The sequence below is a fragment of the Desmodus rotundus genome, chromosome 3 (assembly GCF_022682495.2).
Source record: "Desmodus rotundus isolate HL8 chromosome 3, HLdesRot8A.1, whole genome shotgun sequence".
Lineage (NCBI taxonomy): Eukaryota > Metazoa > Chordata > Mammalia > Chiroptera > Phyllostomidae > Desmodus > Desmodus rotundus.
In genome coordinates, this window is record NC_071389.1 from 172,755,062 (window position 1) to 172,770,952 (window position 15,891).

Genomic DNA, 15,891 nt, shown 5'->3' on the forward strand with positions numbered 1-15,891 from the left:
GTCCTCAGACTATTAACAACAGCATAATCTGGGGACTTTTTAGAAATGCAGAGCCATGGGGAGAGGCCACCAGGAGACTGAGGGAGGGGAGAGAGTAAGTTTAAGGTATGTATTCCTCTGGTTTCTCCCAATGAAGTCACCTTTGAATGGTCATGTTCCTCAGTGTGACTTGCCTCCTTTCTGGGTTTTGGTCAACAAGAAAGTCAGAGTCAGAAAAACAAATGAAAAAATTAAGACAAATGTTATGATTTTCTTTTATAGTCCTTCAAGTATGTTGAATAGTGGGGATAGAAATTAGCCTCCAGCATATGGAATGTTAAAAGTATATTAAATGGTACAAATTTATTTTTTAAATAGTTGGTGCACTCAAGATTTATAATAGTTTTCTCTATTTCTTTCTTTTTTTAAATTAAAAAATATTTTATTGTTATTCAATTACGGTTGTCTGCCTTTTCTCCCCATCCCTCCACCCCACTCTTTTTCAAGTTATTTAACTTAAATTTCAAACTCTGTGTTGAAACTTACATGATCAAAGATAACATATTAAATAACCTGAGAAATAAGGTAGCTAGCATATAACATAGTAAAAGTAGAGAAGAAATCAAAAGCCAATGAAGATTGAGCTTGAGGGGGTTAGGATTGGGTTGTAGAAGAGACAGTAAGTAAGAGAATTGCTGAGAATTGAGTTAGAATGAGAAGACAACTGTATTTTCTCATTACAAAACAGTAGCACAAACAGTTTTCTGAAGTAACATATGCTAATTCTGATAACCTGGGAAGTATTGAAAACTATAAGCCTATGAATCATAGTCAACTATGAAATAAAATATTCTTTTTTAAATTCTTTTTGTTCTTTGAAACAAATTTCAAATTTCAAATCTTGCCTCATCATTTCTTTAGGACTCTGCATATCATAGAATTGTCTGTGATGGTGGACTTGTTCTATATCTTCTTTGGTCAGTAGGGCAGGCAGCCACTAACTACATGCAATTATTTCCCGCTTGTGATGTGATTAGTGTGTACCCGTGATGTGGCCAGTGCCACTAAGTCATGTTTCATTTCAATTAACTTAAATTCAAGTCGCCACATGGGGCTGGGCCTGCTCTATGGGTGGTATAGCTCTGGAGTGCCAGCCTCCCTTTTGCTCTAGTCCAGTTCAAGCTGTGTCCATTATGCTGACTCACTTGTATACCATCCCTTATTACCCACAGATGCCATGGTCACATTCTGTTTTTCTGATATGTGTCTATTTTTTCTCAATCTTTTTCACTCTATTATGGAGTCAGTCCAAAAAACTATGTGAGGTCTGTCCAGAAGAATCCAGCCATATACTGTGAAAAATAGGGACATTTATTGAAGAAGATACAACATACAAGAAACATAATACATAGGACAATGATGCCTCAGTCCCCTTTGAAGTAGGCACCTTGAGACTTCACACAGTTCTTCCGGTCGCTATCAGCTGCCCCATTGTATTTTCCTGAATTTCATTGATAATCTGAAATCTCTTTCAAAGGTTAGTTTTGGGAAAAACCAGAGGTTGCAGGGCATCAAATCTGGGGTGTAGGGGTCTGAGTCACCTGGGTGATTTGATGTTTCGCCAGAAAGCTCTGCACCAGACACGATGCATGAGTGGGCGTGTTGTCATGATGAAGCTGCCAATCACCAGGTACCCATAGCTGTGGCCTTCTGAGTCATCTGAATAGTTTCCATGGAGGAATGTTCATGCTTAACACAAAATTTTATGTAGATCCGTTGCTCTATTTGCTCAGTCATTTTCAGTGTGATAGCCAAACAGTACACATGCTCACTCAATGGTGCCTACAACCCCTACTGACTAGTACAGTGAAGTCATCATTGTCCACACATGCTCATTCTAGTCCCCTCTCCTTGGCTGCTAGCTTACATTGATGTCATGCAAACCATTCTCATTATATTAACAATGGTTGGACTTTTTTTGGGCCAACCTTGTATGTTATTTGTATAGCATGTAGCAGTTTACAAAATGCTTTCACACATGTTACTTAGTTTCTCATAGTAAATGTAAATATAAAGTATGTTTTTCTTAAGTGATTTTTCCCAAATTAAAGCTTCCTCACTGCTATGATCATGTAAAGGAGCACATTTGAAAGACTCTCTGATAATATAAACATTACCTAATGTTTTCTGGTTGTTGTTTAGAAAAATATTCTTAAAATGGGTCAGGGTGATACTCTAAAAAGAACAGTGAACTGGGTGGGCATCAGGAGACCTCTGTCTGCTACCAATGATGATGATGATAATAATAATAGCAATAAAGTCATGTGTTATTCACTAACCATATTTACATGCACTAAAAAAGTTTAACCATTATAGAAATCTTAGGACAATTTTCAGAGGAAGACACTAAAGGTTGAAGAGGCTATGCAATGTGTTCAATATAACATATCGAAGATGTCTGGGGTGGGCTCTTCACCTCTCATTGCTTATTTAATCTTCTTTAAAAGTGATGTTTCTGAACTAGATAATATTGAAACTCACCTTCAGTTCTCTGTAATACAGACAACTGGGACGTCTAATTAATAGTCTGATTTGGGCAGTGTGCATTCTGGTATTGATGTGTGTATAATTTTTGTGATTGTGAAAAAAATGTAGCAATTAGAGATGGAAAAACTTTACTGAAAAACTCATATCTTAAAAACTTTGTTTTTATATTGATCGTGTTTCAAAGTAGCATATTTCTATTTTAAATTTGGATTTCTTTTGTGGACTGAATGTTTGTGTTCCTCCCAAATTCATATGTTAAAGCCCTAAGCCCTAACCCCTAATGTGGTCATATTAGGAGGGAGGCCTTTGGGAGCCAATTCAGTTTAGATGAGGTCATGAAGATGGTGCCCCCAGGATGGAATTAGAGCTTTCACAGGAAGAGGAAAAAACATCAGAGTGTTTTCTTTCTGCTGTGTGAGGTGGCAGTGAAAAGGCGACTGTCTGCAAGTCTGAGAGCTGTGTCTACTGGCACTTTGATCTTGGACTTCCCAGTCTCCAGAACTGTGAGAAGTAAATGTCTGTTGTTTAAACCACCCAGTCTATGGTATTTTGTTAAAGCAGCCACAGCTGGCTAAGACAATATCTTCTAGGATCTCACTGAATTAGATTTTTAAAAAATTAAGGTTAATATACCTACTAAACAGATTTATTGTAAAGATTAAATAATGTATGCAAAATGCTTACTATTGTGCCTACCACATAAAATTTGCAAAAAGTACCTAAGTATAATTGAAAGGAAATATAATGTAAATATAATCAAAAAGGAATGGATTCTGGCACTTGATTTTCTAGGCTCATTCCTCTGCTACCTACTAGGTGTGGGACCATGGGCAAAATACTCATTTTTTTTTTCCAGTTTTTGCATTAAGGGAATCAGGAGAATTACCATTTTTACAAGGATTGAATTAACAAATGCCCATAAATAATTTGGAACAGTGCCTTAACATGAATGTCATATATATATTAGCTATTAGCTAGAAATGATAATAATAGTTATCATTTCTTTTGCATTAGATTTTTCAGTGGGGGAAGTTACTCTGAGAACTTACCTGGAGCTTCTCTTCTATTATCTTGCTATTTGCTCACATATCAACTGATATTTTTGGTTTCTGCTTACATTTATAATTGGAAATGTAAATAGCTCAGTCGGATTTTCTTTTGCCTGGGTGAGCTGCTTCTGCATGAGTTGGCAGACATGCATCAGAGAGCAGAACAGGCCTGGAATATGTCAGCAGGCACATCGCTGGACAAAAAGCCTAGCTATGAGGTTTGAGCACTTCTGTGCAGTGAGTAATAAATGCCTTTCGGGGGCTGCTGGTGAGTGGGCCTGAGGTGAGCAGCACCTTACAGAAGGAAAAAGAGTTACCCTCCAATCCGTGAACTTCCCCAGGATGTTGGTCCGGACTTCAGTGTGTCGGAAGATTGTGCAGCAGGTGTGGTCTCCCTGGGGAAGCCAGGGGCTGGAGGGCTGCAGCCCTGGAGCTCCAGTGGGGATGGATGGCAGGTACAGTCCTGCTTTCTGTCCCTCTCGTATCTCAGGAATTTTGATGCTTCCTGTGTAGGTAGTGTTCTATCTGATTTTAATAGATAAGCAAGGTTTTCTTTTCAAAAATATTCTTTGATCACCTCAATAAGAGACTAGTAAACTGGTAAAATGGTAAAGATGTATCAGATTCTTCATCTTTTTAAGAAATAAGTGCTATCTTATCAGTATGGAACTTCCTGGTAAATTTAAATCTATTTTATAAGAGCTGATATATGTTTGTACTTATGAAGTGTTATATTTAATGTGGGATTATATAAAAGGCATTATTGAGAATGCAGCTGCACTTTTTTTTCCCTTGAATTCCACTACCTAGTGGTAGTCTCTGAGAGGATAAGAGGTGAGGATAATAAGGAGATGGCCGGGGCTGGGGAGTTTCTGATAATATTGGTTGAGCTTGAGAAAGAGACAGAGAGATTCTTTAAGCAGAATTGTAAGTAAGAGATGTTAAGTATTAATTTTGACTACATCAAAAATCTGATTATGTTTTGGGTACTGTCTCCTACAGGTAGATCTCAAGTGAAAATCTTCCCATTTCTTCTGTTCCTCCTCAAGCCAAAGTTTTCCCTGGCCCTTCACCCCACTCTCCACCCCATTCTGTTCACTGGGAAAGTAATCTGGGAGAGCCCTGGGCTGCGTCCCTCATCTGTGGCAGAATGGTGTGGTAGAAGTTGTGCGGTCTTGGAAGTTAACAGGTGTTAACAGGAAGTTAACAGAAGTTGTGTGGACTTGGAAGTTAAGCTGGAACTGGATTTGAGCCCAGGGCTCAAAGACATTTCTCAGCTTTTTTGAGATTTCATTTTCCTTCCCTTCATTGGACTTTGTTGTTGCATCTTACTATAGTAGTGGTTTAGTGAGCTTTCTGAACTAGATGGTAAAAGTCCGTGTTCTTTATTGTCTACGGCCACTGAAGTCTCTGTTCTCCTAGCATGGTGGTCAACAAGTGATTTGACAGAAATTTTCTTAAACTCTTGGAACCAAAAGATTAAATAAAAAAACATCTAACAGCCTTCCAGTCTTGTGTATGGCCTGTGTGTGTGTGTGTGTGTGTGTGTGTGTGTGTGTGTTGGGGAATGCCTTTAACACTCAGCCTGGAAGCTTGCAACTCTGCCTTAACCTTCACTTGCTGTTCGCATGGAGCCTGAAGGTCAGTCAAAGACAAGGGCTTTTTCCCTTCTGGGGTCTTTGCTGCACACGCTCCTGCCCTGGGCATGTGTGTGTTCTCACCATTCCTAGGAAAGCTTGTCCATGCCTTTCTTCTCCAAAGCAACTTTTTCCCTGACCTTTCCTCCCAGATTTTTAGTCGGTCTATTGTTTGCTCAACTGTCATCCCGTGTCCCCAGCTAGTCCATTTGGCCTTATATGTTTTTATCAAATGCTCCCTGAATAGCCACCTCAACACGGGGAGAGTTCTGAGGTAAGTAAAATAAAGACAAGCGCTTTGAGTTTGTCCTTCAGGGAACACCAAAGAGGTCAAAAGAAACCACCAAAGTTCTCTTAGAATAAAGCCTGTTCTACTTCCTCCATATTAGGAACTTATGCCAGTGAGCTGGGGAACCAGGGTTAGGACCAGGGCCAGTTAAGTGTCACCAGGCCCCGTTATTAAAATGCACCAGTTTATTAAGCATCATTTTGTTGCTGTAAAATTTAATTAGTTTTTACAGTTACAATAAAGTTCTGACAGGTTTTGCCAGTTTGTTTTTTGTGGAGGAATGAATGGACCTTTGGAGTTCCCTAGTCCACCATCTCTATAACGTCACTCTGCACAAATATTAACATCTTTATTAGTATGGCATGCTCATCACATTATTTTTAACTGAAGTCCATAGTTCAGTCAGTTTTTTGAAATTTTCATCCAGTTTCATTTTCCAGTTCCAGGGTCCCATCTAGGATACACATTCCATTTTGTAGTCATGTCTCCTAAGGCTCCTCTTGGCTGTGACAGTTTCCTTCAGATATGCTTTCATTTTGATGGGTCTGCTGGTTTTGGGAAGTTCTAGACAAGTATTTGTCAATTTGGGATTTTAGTGATGTTTTTCTCATGATTAAACCAGAGTTGTGAGTTTTTGAAAGAAAGACCTCAGAAGTAACGGCCATTTTCATCAAACCTTATTAAAGGTACACACTAGCCATATGACTTTTTACTTTTGATATTGACCTTCATTCGTTACTTGACCGACAGAGTGTTTGTCAAGTTTCTCCACTGTAAAGTTGCCTTTCCCCCACTTTCCGTAAGATACTTTGGAAGGGAGTCACTACGTACAGTCCACACCTAAAGAGTGAGTAGTTCCATCTTCTAGATGTGACATCTACATAAATTATTTGGAATGCTTTCGCACTGGAGATTTGTCTCTTCCTCCATTTATTGGCTTATGCAATTATTTACATCAATATGGACTCATGGATAACTATTTTATGTTTAGGTTGTAATTTCACACGACTTGCCCAACCTGTCCCAGCCTCGGTCATTGGGAGCTCTTCCAGGTGGCTCCTCTGTCCTAGGGTGTCATTTTCACCCCCATGAACACATGGGTTTCAGCTGGTGGATCACTGGCAGTAGGTTCCTTACCTGAAGCTATAGCTGTTTGTGAACAATAGGAGTCAAGGGATGATTAATATTCTTGCCATCTGATCTTCAGAACAACTTCTTTTCTCTGTTTTAAAATTTCATAAATCTTGAAGAGTATATTATTCAGTTAAGGACTTTTTCTGATGACGTAGGGCACACCTTTGGTACTTTTGCCCTCTTATTATTTCTGTATTCTTTTCAGATCGTTTCCGTTGGGTCTATAACTTTTTATTCAGGTTTTATAGGGGTGTCTTCTCTAGCTCACATAAGAATAAAATTGTTTCTTGGACCTGGGTACCTTTTTGACTTTTCCTTTGCTTCCTGGCCCAGACATTTGTTTCTCTAACTTTCTAAAAGCAGTGAGTTCCATGTGTATTACACATTCCTTGTTGAAACCAGTCTTCAGTGGAGGGATGGGGAGAAAAGGCAGACAACTGTAATTGAATAACAATAAAAATTAAAAAAAAAAAGAAAGAAACCAGTCTTCACCATCTCGATCCTTTTGAGTAGGATAGTTCCACCTAAAAGATAATATTCCTATCAAACTTATGCCTGATCCAAATCATCTTAATCTCTAACCACCTTGTCTGATTTCCCTTTAATAAGCCCTTTCTTTGCTTTATTTCCTCTTAGAGTATCGGTTCTATATATTTTCTACATATGTTTCCTCAGGGAACCCCCCTTGGCAATAATTCTGTTCCTTTAAAACTCACAATAATTCTTTGAGTCCATTACACACGTCTTCCTGGATTTTCCTCTTAAATCTATCTTGATTTTCTTAACCACTTAACCACTCCACCAGTTTTTAATGGATGGTTTTCCAATGGTTTTTAAAAGAGCTACTGCTTCAAGAAGGATCTTTATTAAAATTTCTGATCTTAGGTCTCTCTGGGATATAATTGCATTTGCTTGTCAAGACATTTCCTCTTTTTATCTGATTGATTTTTTTAGGTACCAGTCTTCTTTTGTGAACCATTAACAATGGGAATTTATTGCCCTTTTCTATTACCTTGTCCACGAGAAGTTGGACTTGAGTGTATCAGCATTTAAATCTTGTAGTTGCCTTTTGTGGCTCTTAGCATCTCATTTCCCCTTCATGTCTGCCCAGCCTATGTTTTAAGAACTCAGGAAATATCTTTCTCGTGACTACTCAGTTTGACATCTACTTTATTTTCCTTCTTCCACTACCCTTGTTCTGACAGTAGGGAATAAGCTCTTTTTCAAACTCATCCAATTTCTTCCTGAATCCTGGGGTAAATCACAAACTCAGAGCCAGAGTCTGATGGCCGCAGACCTTTCAATTGCTTTCTCAGTTTAAGGGCACTTAATAATCTGTTAGTTATTTTTTGACCTCAGCCTAGGAAGAGGACATGCTCTTTTTATAAAAACAGTCTCTGTTTCTTTTGATTTAAATATTAATATAAATCTATCTTTCTCCTGCGATAGCAGCTGTATTTAAGTCTCTGAACTCTCATAATCAGAGTTTCTTTAGTTATTACACCCAGAGCTTCTTGAGACTGTGTTGTTGAGGTGGCTCAGTCTATGGACGGACACATGAATTTCTTTGGTCTTGGCCAGCACTGTCTCACCCTAGAGTCAGTTCAGAACAGTACACACTCAGGGACACAGTTTGGGGAAGTTGATATAGTAGGCAGGCATACCTGTGTTTGGAGCTAAGAATTTTAAGCTCTTGCTTCACTAGAATTTGTAGCACATTTTGAATTCCACACTCTTTAAATTTCTAGCTTAGTAGTTTGAGATCTGGCTGAGAACTTGATTAAAGAGAGCAGCCAGTGTTATTCTATCACCCAATTCTTTAAAAGCTTATTTAAGAAAATAAAAATGGTTTGTCTTTTCCTTATAGTCTATTTTGTTCCGAGGACTAAATCTTATGTAACCAGTTCTCATTAAAGCCTAGGGTTTAGTGCACATCCCTTTAACTAGTCATGTGGTGCAGTGCAGGCCATTAGAAATTACCAAGGTTACTGAATCCACAGGTCATGCTTTCCGACGCCTTAAAGTCTACGGTGTGTTCCCCGGCTCACTGAAACCTCTGTGTTGATGTTGTATTGGCCTTAACATTCTTTCTAAAGAAAAAGCTTTGGTTAAGGCTTAATCACTTTAACTGAAATGTATTGAAAGCATACAGGATCCAGTGCTAGGAAATATATCTTACTCTGTGACAGTTGTGTTACAACATGAAGGATGCTCAGTGATTGCTTCAGGTACTCGAATTTCTCCGTATGCTATCGACTCTCCACTTCTGGCCAAGATACTATGTAACTAGTGGCATCTCCTCAATAATCCATTAACTGTGGGGATCAAATCCCGACCCTGAAACATATTTGTTGCATCTGTGATTCTCAGTTTCTTTTAGGTCGTGTTTAGGTGGAGGTTTCTTAGGGATTTTGAAGATAAAAATCTTCAAAAGGGTCGGGGTATATGGAGGTGGCCAGTTGTCTAGTGTTTCAGGTCCCTCACATCCACTTAAAAATATTCTCTCTCTCTCTCCCTCTCTCTCTCTCTCTATATATATATATATATATACACACACACACACATATACACACATATATAAAAGTTATGCTGCTATGAGGCATTTAAATGTTATCACTCTCTAAATAAATAATAACCTTTCCCTCTCCCACTTCATTAGACTTCTCACAGAGCGTAAATAAAATACAAGTATAAAAAGGCTAAAGGAGCTTTAAAGCATAATATGAATGAGACTTAAGATTAGGGATCTTGTTATTATTGTTCACTGGTGTGTTACTGAATCATTTGTTTAGGAATTAATTCATGAATACTTATTAAGTGTCAACTCTTAATAGACTCTTAATAGTGACAGATATTTATGGGCTGGAACAAGAAAACAAATGAAAACCCAATGTATGAGTTAGCTAGGGCTGCCGTAACTAAGAACCACACACTGAGAGTCTTACATAACAGACATTTTTTGTCTCACAGTTCTGGAGCCCAGAACTCCAGAAGGTTGCTATGGGTGGTTTCTTCTGTGGGCTGTGAGGGGCAATCTGTTGCATGGCTCCCTCCTAGCTTCGGGCAGTTCGGTGCCATCTCTGGCATTCCTTGGCTCGTGGATGCATCGGCCCGATCTCTTCCTTTATGCTCACACCGTTACTTTTTCCCAGTCTGCAGGCCTGTGTTTAAATTTTCCCTTTTTAAAAGGACAACATTCATAATGCATCAGGGGCTCACCCTACTCTAGTTGACTTTGTTTTAACTAATTACATCTGTAGTGATCTTATTTGTGAATAAGTTCATATTGTGAGATTACTTGGGGTTAGGAATTCAACATGAATTTTGAGAGAACATAATTCAAACCATAATACTCATATGCTATCTGCTTAATTTTAAAAGTTATAAATGAAGCTAACAGGTTGTTAAATACAATGTGTTTTCTTCTCTGTGACAAGTACATACCTTCATAAATACCCGGAAGGACAGGTTTTAATTTAGAATTCATGGAATTCTTGGAGATCCGTGCTGGATTATGGTAGCCTCAGAAAGGCTGGCTCCTATCCTGGAGGCTCCTGAATGCCCTGCTTTTTCCTTCTGCCCGGCTCCCCCCTGCACTGGGGGTGGCCTCACGCGCATTTGTGGGTGCTCCAGCTGGCACATTCAAGCTGCATCCATATTCTCTGCAACAGCCTCTCCTTGGCCACCACTGGGGCCTAGGCATTGCTCACAATGTAGAAAAGGCCTCCAAAAGCCAACCAGACAGGGATTTGGGGGGTCCTGGGTACCAAGAATGTGGTCTAAAATGAGGGTTCTGGGTATTGCTGAGTTACAACTCTTAGGCAGGATTCTCTTTAAGGCTATACTTTTAGTAAAAAAAAAAAAACTTCCCTATAATCTTGGGATTTATAGTCTAGTGAAAAGAGGCATAGCTTAAATCAGGGGTGTCAAATTTATTTTCACCGGGGGCCACATCAGCCTCGCTGTTGCCTTCAAAGGGCCGAATGTAATTTTAAGACTGTAGGAATGTAACCACTCCTTGACAGTTAAGTGAGAGCTTGGTGCTGCCGCCAGGTAGAAACAAGGTGCCAGACCGGACAAAACAAGGTGGAGGGCCGGATTTGGCCCACGGGCCTTGTGTTTGCTACTTGTGACTTAAATAATAAACCAAATAAATAAGTGAATTTATATAACATTCAAATTGATGAATGCAATAAAAAAAAAGAAAAAAGGAGAGCAGAGTGGGAAGGATCTGGTGTGTGTCTGAGGATAGGGAAGGTTATGATATTATATAAAGTGGTCCGGCCAGGCCTGACAGCACTGGAAACATTTAATCAAGACTTGAAAGAGGTGAGAGAGTTAGGCAAGTGGATATATGTGGATATAAAGCACGTTTTTGAAGAAGGGGTTGTCTGATAAAGATTCCAGGGTGAGCATGCCTAGAGGGCTCGGGAACAGAGGGGAAGCGGGTGTTGCTTCTGCGCTATGAACACAGGAGGGTATAATGGGAGTTGCAGTCAGAGAGGTAGCTGGTGGGAGGCCGGATCACATAGGACTTTTAGGTTATTTTAAAGGTTTGGGCTTTTACTTTGAGATTGGAACCTCCTGCAGAGTTTTGAGCAGGAGAATGACAGGATCATTCCAGGGGCTGTGTTGAGAATAGTCTATGAGGGAGGGCAGGTAAACCCAGAAACAAGGAGACCCTGTAGAAAACAGCTGTGGTGATCTGGGCCAAAGGTGATACAGAGAGGTGGCAATAGAGAGTGACACGTCCTTGGATTCGGGATATATTTTGAAGGTAGAGCCAATGAGAGTTCCTGATGGACTGAATTATACTGAAGGGGATGGAGGGAATCAAGGATTACTTTAAGGTTTTTTTTTTGCTCTTTAAAACAGGTTTTACTCATTAAAACCAGAGTTTAGTTTTGGATATTCTGAGTTTAAGGTATCAGATTTTCAAGGGGACTACTGAGTAGGCAGTCAGTATGGAACTCTAAAATTTGGGAGGAATTCTGGACGGGAGTTATAAAGCTGTAACTCAGGAGCACACAGCTGATACTTAAAGCCACGCGAGTGCTTGAGATTATCAGGGAATATAGGATGATGGAGAAGAGGACCAAGGAGTGAGCCCTGGGACACTCCAACGCTGGAGGCTGGGGAGAGGAGGGTGCTTCTGCAGAGAAGACTCAGAAAGAGGGCACAGTATGCATAGAGTCATCACTGGCCTCCAGCCCGGCACACACAATTAGCAAAGAACTTTCCACCTCGACGTTATGCACACATATCCAGAAGGGCTTATTTTTTTACATCTGATCTCTAACCCATCTGGAATATTCCTTTAAATGACAAAAATATGTGAGCAAGACTACAAGGCACCTACTGTAACACTGCATCTTTAGGAATCATCCAGAAGAGGTAAAGGAAGACACAGAGCAATCAGGAGTTGCCAGGGACAGGCGGAGTGGGGCGTAGCACTTCTGGTGCAGGGATTTCTTTGGGTGATGGAACATCAGCAAATGGATAGTGGTGATGCTTGCACAGCATCGTGAATGTATGTCATGCTCACAAATGGCACAATTTATAATATTATAATAACTTATTTAATACTGCAAATGAAGCCTGCCCTGTAGAAAAGGAAAACAGGAAGGATACTGAACAAGGTCACAGAGGTGAGATAAAATAAATTCAGGTAGGAATGGGAGAGCCGGTTGAATAAAAATCACCTCTAGAACTGACTCTAGTGTATTTTTCAGAGGCAGCTCTTCCTCCTTGGCAGGGAAAAGGGCAGGATTCAGGGAGGATTCTTCAGGCAGACATGGTAGGAACTCATTCTAGTCGGGAGATGAAGTTCAGGCTGGACCTGACTCCAGAGCCACTGCAGGAGCGGCTGCTGGATGTGGCGCTACAATAGAAGTGGGCACCTCCCCAGGACTGGAATGGCCTCCTGCTATGCCCCAGCATCCAGCTGAGAGAAACTAGATATCGGTGCTGAAGGAGGAGCTGGCTGAGCTTCCTGGGCTCCTGCTAAAGTTGTGAAATGGAAAATGGTAAAACACACGCTTGCATGTCTAATGGTTCCCAAAAAGACAGAAGAGAGCTGGAACTTTCCAGAGAAGCCTCAGCTCCAGACACAACCCAGGATGACCTCCTGATGGACAAACATATGGGTGGTATGCGGCCAGTCTCTGCCTCTGGACCACCTCTGAGGGTTCTTCCTGTGTATCTGACACGAAGTCATCCTGGTTAAGATCAAGAGGAATCCTTCCCAATCCCACCATGATATCCCCCAATTTCTAACCCTTTGGCCCTGAATCCTTTGTCTGTAACCCTCTGTCCCTTCTATTAAGGTTGGCATCCTGCTCCATTTTGGCCACAGGAATTTTCATCTTCCTGTGGCCCCTAGGAGGCTTCGAGGGTGGTGTCATTTTTCTGAGCAGGCAAGGGGCATGATTCCCCAGGTGCTTCACTGCCGACGGTGACCTCTGTTTTGTTTTTGCCCTCAGTGGCTTGGCCAACTTGCCCCTCACAGCTAGTAATGGGGCTGAGATCTTCATTGATTGGCCATTTCATCTGGCTGGGTGCTGGAGTTGTGAGAGGAGAAGATACCACTCACATGCGTACATTTCCAATGGTCCCGCAAACACAGAACACAGCCAGAGCCTTCCAGAAACGCTACCACTAACATCCCACCCCAACTTGCCCTTTCTGTGGAGAGTCCAGTAGATGGCACTTTTGAGGCAGGTCTTTTTGGAGCCTTTTTTGGTATTTAGTGTGTCTGACACCGACTCCTCACCACAACTGGCCTCCAGTACACTCCTACCCCATCCCCTCCCACCTTCTCACCCTGGTGTCTGCTTCCTTAGGCTTCAGGTCATCGGGTCTAGTTTGTTTAAAATGGGGACCATATTCCAGGTTGCAGACAAAAACTGTTAGGATTGAGTTGAGGTTGGGTATGTTTAGGGTAGGTGTCTTTCTCCATCCTTTCACTGGACCTTGTATCCTAGACCCCTGGTTGGCCAGAATCACTTTAGGCCTGCTGTGGTCCTCAGCAGTGCAGTGAATCTTCTCATCACTGTTGGAGACAGGCCCTGGTTGTTTGTCAACCAGCTGGTCCTCCCAGCTTTGTTCTGAAGTTCTGAGAGGACAAAAGATCACTCACGTGCCTGCATTTCCATGCACCTCCCACTGACAGACAAAGCTCGAGCCTTCCAGGGAAGCCACAGCCCAGGACCCACCCCAGCATGTCCTCCCCATGGACAGTCTAGCGGATGGGTGGTCTGTGGCCAGCCACTGTGGGTGCTCCCTGTGTGTCTGGCACCGACCTTTCCCCACAAGCTTTCCTGCAGCTTCACTGCCACTCCCACCCCACCTGCCCCACCTTCTCACCCTTAGACTCTGCCATTTTGGAGTCCAGGTCATCTGGCCCTATTTGTTTCATATGGGCAACCTGTTCCATGTTGGCTTTGGAAGTTATCTTCTTTCTGTGGAGCCTGGGCAGCTTCAGGCAAGATGTTCTTTTCCATCCACGAAGGGGCCCCGGTACCCCAGATTCCTGGGTGGTGATAGTGATTTCAGGGTTGCTCTGGGTCTCAGTAGTGTGGAGTTCCTTTCCCTGACTGGTAGAGATGGGCTGTGCGTCTTCATCGACCACCTGTTGCTCCTCCATGAACAGGGTTGAGCTCTGCAATGACAGTGACCAGTAGCTGGTTGAGAGGTTTCAAGCCCTACTCAGCCCTAGTTACTGCTGCTTCTGCCCACAGGACTTTCCACTTTAGCATCAGGCCCAGCCCAGTGTTTTCACAGACCTCCACCAGGGCTCAGGATAAACCTCGTGCAAAGGGCCCCATCCATATCCACCCTGCCAGGCTTGACTTGGTGTGTGAGCATGAGCGGCCCACCAGTGTTCTCATCAACTTCTCATAAACACACACACGCTCACACAAGTAGGGGTCTTAGAGCTGCTCAGTGTGATCAGAGTGGTGGCCTGGCTGGAACAAAACCACCCTGGGCCTCCTTGTGTTACCTCTGGGGTCTGCTGTGACAAGGGCCAGAGGCGTCTAGGCTGAGTCCAGACCCATTGGAGGCCTCAGTGTGAAATACATTCATCCTTGCCTCTTCTGAGGTCATGGCTTGAGACATAGACTGACCTGACCTGACTGAGGCCCCCCATGCCTGCTTGAGGAGCCCTCCTTCAAACCATCTCTGGTTCCTGCCCCAGAGGAGGAGCTGCCTCTGGAAAATGCATCAGGGTCAGCTCTAGAGCTACATGTTGATCCTGCTCTCGCTCTCCTATCAGAATTTGTTTTATCTCCATTCTTTAACCATTTTTCTTTTACTGCTATGTTTTATTTTTCCTCCATGGTGTGATTCAGTGTTTTATTTCATTATTATTCTTTGGGGGTTTTGGAAGGTTTATCTTTTCTTTTTTTCTCTATTTATCCTTCAGTTTTCCAGGGTGTGATTCATTTTAAGTTATAAATACAAGTTACTGTTTGTATTGTAAATTGTGCCGGTCCTGAGCATGACGTACCTTCCCGATTCCAGTGTCACCACTGTCCATCTGCAGGGCATTCCCTCTCCCCAACAGGAACCCTGCATCAAAGGTGCTCACTCCCTGCTCCTCCTGCCCCTGGCGACCCCTGATCTGCTTCCTGTCTCTGCTTCTTTACCTATTCTGGGTGCTTCCCATACATGGAATCTTACATTAGGTGCCTTTTTGTGTCTGCCCACATATATTTGTTTGATTATATCTGAAATAGCATTTTTGTTATTTGAAAAGGAAATCACAGATAGATTAGAGACCAGATGTAAAAAAAAGCCCTTTTAGCAAGTGTGCGCATAGCCTCGGGGCAGAGACCCCAGAGGCACAAGCTAGTTGGAAAACACCTGGCTCATTCTGTGCCCAAAACAAAACAAAAGAAAACTGCAGAAATCTGAAAAGACAAATCACAAGCTGGAAAGCGTTCCTCACACCCCAAGACCAGAGAAAGGTTTAACATCCCTGCCATGCAGCAAATTCTCAAAAGTCTGTGTTTTCTGCAGGGACAAGGGACAAGTGTGTGCACTTCCAGCAAGAAGCAGTGCTCACGCCACTACACGTCACAGGTTCCTGACCTCCCCGATGGGGCCCACACACTATCAACACTCGGGAGAGAGCACCATCCCCATCCGACTGGCAGGCTCCTGGTCTGGCGGCAGCCAGCCCTGGGCACAGAGCGAGGAAGCAGAGGCCCCAGCAGATCCCCTGCAGAGAAAAGGGAAAGGCCTCTCCTGTGGG

The 15,891-nt window shown here is 42.2% G+C and overlaps 1 protein-coding gene across 1 annotated transcript in view; it reads right to left on the minus strand.

The window, feature by feature from the left end:
- Positions 1-6,664: 6,664 nt before the first annotated feature.
- The window catches only part of PIK3C2G (phosphatidylinositol-4-phosphate 3-kinase catalytic subunit type 2 gamma), a 280,978-nt gene continuing 271,751 nt past the window's right edge, over positions 6,665-15,891 (minus strand). Inside the window, exons 37-38 of the transcript XR_011651038.1 lie at positions 14,001-14,295; positions 6,665-7,072 (exon numbers count right to left, since the gene is read on the minus strand). The gene's annotated coding sequence lies outside the window, so the exon portion shown is untranslated. The remainder of the gene's footprint in view (positions 7,073-14,000; positions 14,296-15,891) is intronic.